Raw genomic sequence first — 9,995 nt, forward strand, 5'->3', positions numbered from 1 at the left:
GCAATATTTGGGTTTGGGGCGTAGCATTGTATAATACTAATATTAAAGAGGTTTTTTCTTGTATTCTGACTTTTAAAATGCGATCATTTATTGGGCTGTACCCAATTAGTGCATTTGCAGTTTTTTTCGTGAGAATCATAGCAACTCCGTGACTATAATTTCCTTCTTCTTTTCAAAAAAAAGAACTGTCTTGTTTTTTTTTAGTTTTGAAATTCCATTACTTTTCCAATTGGTCTCACTGATTCCTAGTATTTGAATGTTGTATCTACCATTTTGTTACAGACAGTATGTAATTTACCCATCTCTTTCATTTTCCTTACGTTCCACGTTCCGATTTTAATGTTTTCTTAATTGGAACCTTTTTTTCTTTATCTTCTTTGTCTTCCAGATGCATGTTTAACATTGTCAGCCTGGTTGTCCACTAACTAACGCGCCCCTTGATAACCCACGCGACGGGCGATGTGGTATGAATTGTCGTTTCTGTATTTAATCATTGGTGTAGAGGTTTGTCAGGAGAAAATAAAAGTTGAGTGGAATCCCCCAGGCTCCTTCTCAACTCGCAGTCTCCAACTAATTAGGAGGAACTATCTCTGCCGCTTTTAAAACAGTTACACTGTAATACGCCAGACATATTATTTGGTGAAACCAGTAATCAGTAGAACTGAAGGTGTTTTCACCAGATATCCACTGCCCTGCTGCCGACAGTTTCACCGCAACCCTGGTATAGGGAGCTAATAGAGTGCTATCCTTGTTCAAGGGAACCTAGGGTCAGTTTATTGTCTTACCCAGGACAAAAACTAGACCCTTAATCCCCAGTAATTTGGTCGATGCATTTTCTGACTTTCAACTTGCTAATGATTACAAGAATAATAGCCACCTTAGTATAGATATACTTGTAGGTTTGGATGCTTATTAGGGAATTATGGATCCTTAAATAAAGCCATATCAGAATAATGGATTAGTAGCCCAACGGTCTGTATTTGGTTGGGTTTTGTCTGGTTCATGGATGGCTCTTCTAACAACCAATTTCAGTCTAACCAAATGTTGTGTAAAGGAAATGTAACAGATTCTGATATACGTAAACTTTGGAGTTTAGAATCTGTTGGAATAACTCGAAAAGAAACGGTTTCTAGCCCATTTACCTCAGACCCTGTTCTACAGGAGTTTTGTGGAAATTTTGGTTTGATTGGGGGGGGGGGGGCACTCTGAAGTAGGCTTACCCGGGAAGTCAGATGACTGTAAGAAGAATCTTAGAAATAATGAGAGACTTGCAAGGAAAAGGCTAGAAGGATTAGAGCGTAAGTTAGATAAGGACCCACAGCTTAAGAAACAATATTCTGATGTGTTTACTGGTTATGAAAACGAGGGAATAATTGGGGGAAAATCCCTTTCAAATGATGTTTTAGTTCTCGGCCTACCCTTATTATATGCCTCATGGTTCTTCAGCTAAGATTAGACCAGTTTTGATGCTTCTGCAGCTAGTTACAATGGCATTTCCTTAAAAGATTATCTTGAGTCTGGTCCTTCACTTAATCCTGATCTTGTGAAAAGTTGCACTGACTGCTGTTATTACAAAGGCATTCTTACAGATTTGTGTTCGGCAAGAATACCGAGATGGTTATCGCTGTCCATGGAAATGCAAAAACTCCATTAGAATTATGTGGGTTGTTCGTGTTCCCTTTGGCAAAACAAGTGGCCCTTTTTTACTAAATGCAACTATACATATCACTTACAGTCTTTTCCTAATACTGAAGTCACAGAAGACCTTTATGTGGACGATTGGTTGTCAGGGGCGAACAGTGCTTAGGAGGCTTCTGATAAGTTCAAAGAAGCTCAGAGTATTTTGGCATTAGCCGGGTTTCCTTTTTCTAAGTGGCATTCAAATTGTAAGTTATTGACGAGAAAGTCTAATGACAAAATTGATCACGATAAGGAACATGAATCCACCACCGTTTTAGGTATGAGGTGGTTACCCTTAACAGACTAGTTTATCTTTGAAGGTTTTGATTTAGACTTGGAGACACAGTTGGTGTCGACAAAGAGAACAATTCTTAGTCTCATAGCCAAGTGTTTTGACCCACTTGGTCTGATTAGTCCCCTGGTCATGCATGCTGAAATCCTCTTTGAAAACATATGGAGACTTGGGTTTGATGGGATGAAGTATTACCTAAAGAGTTTGCAAAAATTTGTCAAGAATTGGGTTAAGAACATTGCAGTTCTGAAATATGAGAAGATAAATCATTGCTATTTTCCAGAAATTCATGATGAGAGTTGTATGGTCTAGAACTTCAGAGAAAGGGTAAGAAGCTTGTGTGTATTTGAGAGGTTTCCCCTGTGTGATGGGCCATACCAGGTGTCATTTGTAGTAGTAATGTCTAGGTAGCTCCAATAAATAGGGTTACTTTACCCTGACTAGAATTGCTTCGTGCATTACTTTGTGCCCAGCTCTTAGATTTTGTGAAGTCTGCCCCCTATTTGATAAGACTGTAACTTATTGTTGTTGAACTGACTCAAAGGTTGCGCTTACATGAATAAAGGGTGATCCTTGTAGATGGAAGGTACCATGGTACCATGCCACTGGTACCATTGTCCAGGGAAGGAAAATCCTGATGATTTTGTTTCTAGAAGGAAGTTAGCTGAGTCACTTGTAAATTCTACTTTATGGATAAATGGCCCTTCTTGGTTGTCTAAACCTTTAAGTGATAAAAAGGAAACTGTAGAGTTACCTATAGAAGAAATTTACAGTGAAAAGAACATTTCTTGTGTATCCGTGACCACTTCTAAATATTTGATATGGAGAATGGAGTCAGTTCAATAAACCTCATCATATAGTAGCTTAGGTTATGAGATTTATAAATAATGCCCGACCTCATTCTGTAAAAATGTCAGGTCTATTGTTTTCTGGTGCGTTGGTTAAATCCAAGACCAAATTGTTTTATTGTGTACAGAGAGAGAAATTCGCTCAGAAAATTGCAGATTTGAGAACGAGTAAATCTCCTGCAAGGGGTTCTCCTTTGTGTAGACTGAATCCCTTTGTAGATGATAAAGGTTTGTTGAGAATTAAAGGACATTTGGAGAATGCAGACTTCAGTTTTGAAAACAAACATCCTGTTATAGTTCCTTCAGGTCATGTTGCTAAGCTCTGGGTTCAATTTCAACATATTTTCCTGAAGTACATGGAGTCTCCACCATTTTAAGAGGAAGCTATTGGATAGTGGGAGTCAGACGAATTGCTAAAACTGTTTGTAGAGTGTGTTAGGTGTAAGAGGTATAACTCCAGGATTTGTAATCAGCCTGCTGCACCTCTACCAGGATTAATCCGCTAATGACCTTAGCTGTTGACGTGGAAGATAATTTGAAATAATTAATCTACCGGGTTTAAGAGTTAAGATTGCTTCTTCCTATATTGTGACAGGTCTTGATTATGCTGGTTCTCTCTTTTGTATTGATTTGCTTTCCAAGAAATTGTACATTTTGTTGTTTACATGTGCAGTGATGAGAGCAGTGCACTTAGAACTTACTGATTCATCATCTCTCTCTGATTTGCATGCTTGTTGTATATAGATTTGCAGCATGAAGAGGCATTCCATCTGTTTTTTTTTTTTTTTTTTTTTTTTTTTTTTTTTTTTTTTTTTTTTTTTTTTTTTTTTTTACTCAGATAATGCCAAAACATTTTGGGTGCTCGCCCACTTCAGCAAGAATATGGTCCACTATCTCCTCAGTGGAAATTCGTTGTTCTTCATGGTGGGGAGGTTGGTGGGAGTGTTTGATTAGGTCTGTTAAATCTGCTTTGAGGAAAACAATAGGTGTTAAATGTCTGTCAAGAATTGAGCTTGAGACCACGCTTCAAGAAGTGGAGGCTTGTGTAAATTCTAGACCTTTAACCTTTATTGGAGATGAACTCGATGTTTCAGATCCTTTGATTCCTTCACATTTTCTCATTGAAAGTAATCCATCTTGAGATTAGCGACCAATCTTCATATGTTACAGAAAGGGATTTAATTTGTCCGAGAAAGTGTTGGCCAGCAGCAGCTTAATAAGTTTTGGAAATTATGGAGCAATGATTATCTAAGAAATTTGCCACCAGAAGTGAAGGGATCTGTGCAAAATTGTATAGTAAAGAAAGATGCTGCTGTACTAGTCAGAGAAGAACATGTTTCTAGGCTTAAATGGCCATTAAGTGTAGCTACAGAAGTATTCCCAGGTAATAATAATATCATTAGGAGTGTTAGGGTCAAAACTGAGAAAGAATAGTTAATAGACCAGTGCAGAAGTTGCATGGTCTTGAAATGTATAATCCTCTGTAAGAAAATTCTAAAGAAAATATGAGTCTACTTCAGAAGAAAACAGTAGACCATCAGTTTTTGGAAACAATGAAAATAGTGCCTCTGAGCTTCTAAAGTCAACGTGGTTGTGCAGTAAGAGGCCCGACGAAACTTGACTTGTAATACTTTGCAGTAGTTAGTTTGTTTTTTCTTTCTTTTCTTCTTCTTCTACTTGTCAAGGTTAAGATTAAGATCAGGTAATGAGTTCAATCACATGAGTTTATAAATGTAATCACTAAAGAGAAAACTCATATATTTATGTTTCAGAATTTTATTTCCTCATTTAAGTATACTTAGTCTATGATAGGGGCAAGTCCTATGGTGGGGGAGTATGTTAAATATGTTACTCACCCCTTTGATGCTCAGGACACATTTTCAGTGTTTATTTCAGAATTATATATCTATATTTTTGTTAGCTAGAGTGTGAGTTTTCTAAATGTGGTCTAGAGGAATATTACATATTTCATATATTTTAAGACTAAAAGAGAGTGCCATAAAATCTTTTTGTGTGTAACCATTGAAAATAAAGATCACTACGTGGCACTGCCACCTGTTCCATTCAACACCCCAAATCCTCGCTCCTGCTTCTTCATACCTTTGGGTATGTGGGTCTTGTGAGACCTTACAGTCCTTTGTTTACATCAGTTGCGGTACCGTCCAGCAGTTAGCATGTGGTTTCTTTCGAGAGCGACTCGGAATGCGCAGGCCACCTCGAGGCTCGATATTTGAATTTCGAAATAAACATGAAAATATAGATTACATAGAATTGAAATAATACCCACATATAGTTGACAATGTAAAAAAAAAAAAAAAAAAAAAAAAAAAAAAAAAAAAAAATATATATTATATATATAGTATATATATATATATATATATATATATATATATATATATATATATATATATATATAAGATCGGGCTTTGAGGTGGCCATCGCATAGAGTTGATCACACCAAAGAACAATTTTTAAAAATACAATCCGTTGGCCGTTTAAAAAAGGGGGCTGCACAAGTTAAAAGTAAATATTCCCGTTGGACCAGATACATACCTGTAATCTTTCACAGAGATTTGAGGACAATAGAAGAAAGTGAAATTCTTTAAAACATGGAGGACCAAAGCATTGTGGATGTGAACTGGGTGTCCAAGAAAGAGGGAAATGTGCAAACTAAAACCGGATTATGTTCTTTGACTTTTACTTCAAGTAAATCCTTGAAAAGGTTAATATTGGATATAAATTTGTCCAAGTGCGACCTTATATTAAAAAATAACTATGCTTTGTAATAGATGCCAACAATTTCGACACACCTCATTACGATGCAATGGTAAAGATACAAATTGTTGATATGACAGAATAACTCATCTTCCCTGCGTGTAATAAGCAAGTTTAACTGGTCAATGCATATATGACTCGTTGTGGGGATTGGCAAAATATGGAGTTGCTGCGCTCAACTCTGTGTATCGAGGAGGATCCACGTGACATTATAAAGGGTTGTTTACATTTCAGATATAAAAACTGCCTTTTGATGGTGTATATAAACGAAAACATACTCTTACATGGGTAACTGAGAAAATTAGATTTTCACCTTCGTTTAGGTAATATGAGGTATATTGTAGGTACATGAAAAAAGTATCCTTATACTATTAACCATCTTTGATTATTCCAACCTCCCCACCCCCCCTAATTAAAGATGGGTGTGTGATCTGAGAATCTATGCCCTGATACACTTAAAAAGTTGCAACTTCTTCTCGTTTACAGGTTTTGTAAATATATCAACTGGATTTTGCTGTGTGGGAACATTAAATAACTTTACATTACCTTCCTCTAATTCATCTTTAATGAAATGGTAACGAATATCAATGTGCTTTGATCTTTGGTGATTTACTGGATTTTTGCCAAGATTAATAGCTGCTTGGTTACCAACTCTTGAGTCTACGGATTTAAACTTGAATCGTAATAGATCAGATACAATTTGTCTTGGAAACTTTGCTTCCCGAATGGCGTATGTAAGGGCCATGTACTCTGCTTCACAAAATGAAAGTGCAGCTGTTTGTTGCTTCTTACTTCTCCATGATATATGTAAATGAAAATAATATCCTGATATGCTTTTTCTGTCTTCTGATGATCCCCAGTCTGAGTCACAAAATCCTTGGAGTTGAATTGGTTCATCTGACTTTCTAAATGTAGGACCATATGTCACGATGTCTATCAAGTACTTAAGAACATGCTTAGCAGAATTTGATTGCGCTTTTGTATGTTTTGACATATATTGTGAACAATTTTCCTCGGGTTTGAGTCGAATGCCTTGTTGGCCGTGAAAAGACTTCCATGTGATTTTGGTCACCGAATCCACTTCGTATCTGCTCTTAATGTGTGTATTGGGCAGTTATCCTGCACGGGTATGATTGTTTCTGGGAAGGGCCAATGTAATGATGGGAAGAATGTTTCATCTAATAATTCAAAATATTTGTCTAAATTGAATCTCGGGCAAGTTCACCAACACCATGATGGAAATCCACCTTCACATATTACAGGTCACATCTGAAAAGTAAATAAAGAAAGATAATCCACTGATCTAATAAAAAGACTGGATCGAGCTTCCTATTGTTTTCGCGGTAAGGTTTATGAAGCCAATTGGCTCTTAGTGGGCGCCATGACACTGAGACCCAATGCGCGGGAAAGTTAGAGGTAAACATACCAAACTCATTAACACTATATGGTGGTAATGATTCAAATACCAATAATGTTTGGCACACGATTTTCTTATGAACTTTGTGCGAAGATGTACTCGTACCAAAAGTTATTTGAAAATCTAAATCCCCAGAGTATCAAACGTTGAATAAGATTGTTCTGCTTTTTGGCACCAAATGAAGTTCAAAATCGCCTTAGGCCGCCTTCACCTTGATAAATCATTTTCAAGTTAAACGAACAAAGTCAAATTTCTCTGTTACGCTGATTGAAGCAGCAAACGGATTGCTGACGGACTAGTCTAGAAATATCTCTAGTTTATCATTTTTGTTAGAAAATAGCTGAAAACTGCTTTCTGGATAGAAATTCACCTTAATTCATGCAAACCAGACTTCATTGGGAAATCTACAGCAATTTTCCACTGCGCCCCAAGTCATCCACCGATTGTTTGGGTCTCACTGTCATGGCGCCGGAGTTTTCAATAGTGCTTCACAACAAAGCACTGGTTGCTCGATCCAGTCTTTTTTTTTTTAGATCAGTGAGATAATCACATCAAATATGACGTGTAGCTATATCAAATTTTGAACTAAATTAATCTATGAACCAGTCGAAATAAGTTTTATGATATTTACACTTACCTCTCATCCAGCAATGAAGCTTCCCTTGAGCTGGAGGCGATGTTGCCAACGTCATTTTAAAAATCTCTCTTTGATAACGTTCTGCGACGAATGCTATCTGCATGTAGTTGTTTTCTTCATCGTGCGGCTTGTTAGCGGGAATTATAGGTTGCATTGGTGAAGGGTATTTGGAAACGAAGGCGGTTGTTCAGAGTGCCCTCCTTCCACATCATTCACCCGTGTATCATCGAGCGGGAGATACCCGGCTCTCTGGATATTTCACTGGGAGAGAAATTACGTTTCCTCATCCTAATGATGCAATTTCAGATTGCTTAGCGTCCATCTTGAAATAGGTGTGAGCTTGGCAGCTTCGTTTTCACCTCGGATTTCCTAAATGCTATTATGACGTCATATACCATCGGACATTAAAAGACCATGGGTATCTGCACAAAGTTTTAAATAATTCCGAAAAATGTGTAATCCTAAGACGCGTCCGTGCACCGGTAAACAAATGAGCGTTATGGAGAGATGTTAAAGAATGGACAAAGAATCCTGTAATGAAAACCGAATATCTCTCCCAATATATTTCGCTTTACATATGTATTAAAGAACATAAAGAAGCTGCCCTACACATATATTTTTTAACGAAGCTGCCAAGCTGCATCAACTACAAGGTGGAAACAAATGATAAGACCTGTCGCGGAGCGACTCCAATTTACGAAATGTGTTTGCGTTAGTCAATCTTTATTCTCAGGTGCGATATACTCATGAGATTCATAGTAAAACAATAATTGTTACTGTATATATAATAAATTACTGGTATTTATAATACGCATCTGCCTAAATTACTGGTAGTTAAGGAGCTTCGTATATCGTATGTAAGTTAATGAAAATGGCTCATTTATCTTCCATGTATGAAACCCTAACAAACACGAACTATTGCTTAACAGCCATTTATAACCAAAGTGCAGTATTGGGGAATTACAATCACAGTTTCAGCAAATGACGTAATATTCCTCAAAGAAAGCGTCAGTCTGTAACTTGCCGGTGTTCAAGGTGGTGAAGATTTGTGCGGTTGAAATATTCACTGTAAGAAGCCAAGTTGATATTATTAAAAACAAAAGTTTGTTTAGGGTTAATGAATCTAAAGAGAGGATAATATATACATCTTTATTGTTTGCTTATTTTTTTTTATTGATTAAGAAAATGAAATGCCCCAAAGAGCGACAAATGGCTCTACCTTTTATGCTGCGCCTTTTTCAGTTTTGAAAAGTACATCGTTAGTTTCCTATATCCATTTATGAGCGATCACTTATAAAATAACGAAATAAAACTTGCTCCATTGGTGAAACATGGTTCTTGCACCGTAGAGTTAACACAAACATTGAATAAAATTTTAAAATATATTTATTATAAAATATATATATATATATATATATTATTATATATATTATATATTATATATATATATATATATAATTTTAATAAATTAATATACATACATACATACATACATACATATATACACACAATTTATTCATTTGATTATTTATCGTTAGTTCATGTTACTAACCACCCATTTTCTTTCATTGTACTATGAAATCGAAATTGAAAATCTTAAGCTTTTTCAGGCAACACATATTACACCGTTAATAAATGAAAAAGAAAATATATGCAATGTTGGATAGCTGGTTTAAACCAAAAAAAATTATGAAAAGTAGGTAATCTGCTGACTTCGACCCCTAACTTCTTGGTGCAGTGGTTGACATGATGGTGGCAAAATCTTCCTAAGTGTCATAAACGGTCAAAAAAGATAGTCGTGTGTACGTCTTTTAGCTAGGCTGGCTGCATCAGAACAGACAGCGGGGTCGTTTATTTACTGAAAAATTTTTATATACAGTAAAATAGAAAATGTGACTAGTAATTGTGACATCAAATAAATTCTCTCACCATAATATCTTTTACATCCTAAACAATTATCATGAAAGTGATTATTATATTTTTCAGTATGTTTTCTCTGGACAGTAACAAGGGTTGAATACTCAAACAACATCAAAACTGCACTGAAGTGTTTTGCCACATAAGACATGTAATTTGCGAGGTTCATTAAAGCAGCATGCTGCGCGTCTTTACTTTGGCTACTCTTGGATGAAGCCAAAAAAGATGACGGCGCCGGTTTGACCTCCTTGTTAAATAAAGCCTTTAGGAAATTGTTCATTTGTCTATATATTAAAAAATATATATATATATATAATATATATATATATATATATATATATATATATATAATATTCCTTTAGGAAATTGTTCATTCGTCTATTTATAAATCACACACACACACACACACCACACACACACACCCCACAT

This window comes from Penaeus monodon, chromosome 17 (assembly GCF_015228065.2).
Source record: "Penaeus monodon isolate SGIC_2016 chromosome 17, NSTDA_Pmon_1, whole genome shotgun sequence".
Classification (NCBI taxonomy): domain Eukaryota; kingdom Metazoa; phylum Arthropoda; class Malacostraca; order Decapoda; family Penaeidae; genus Penaeus; species Penaeus monodon.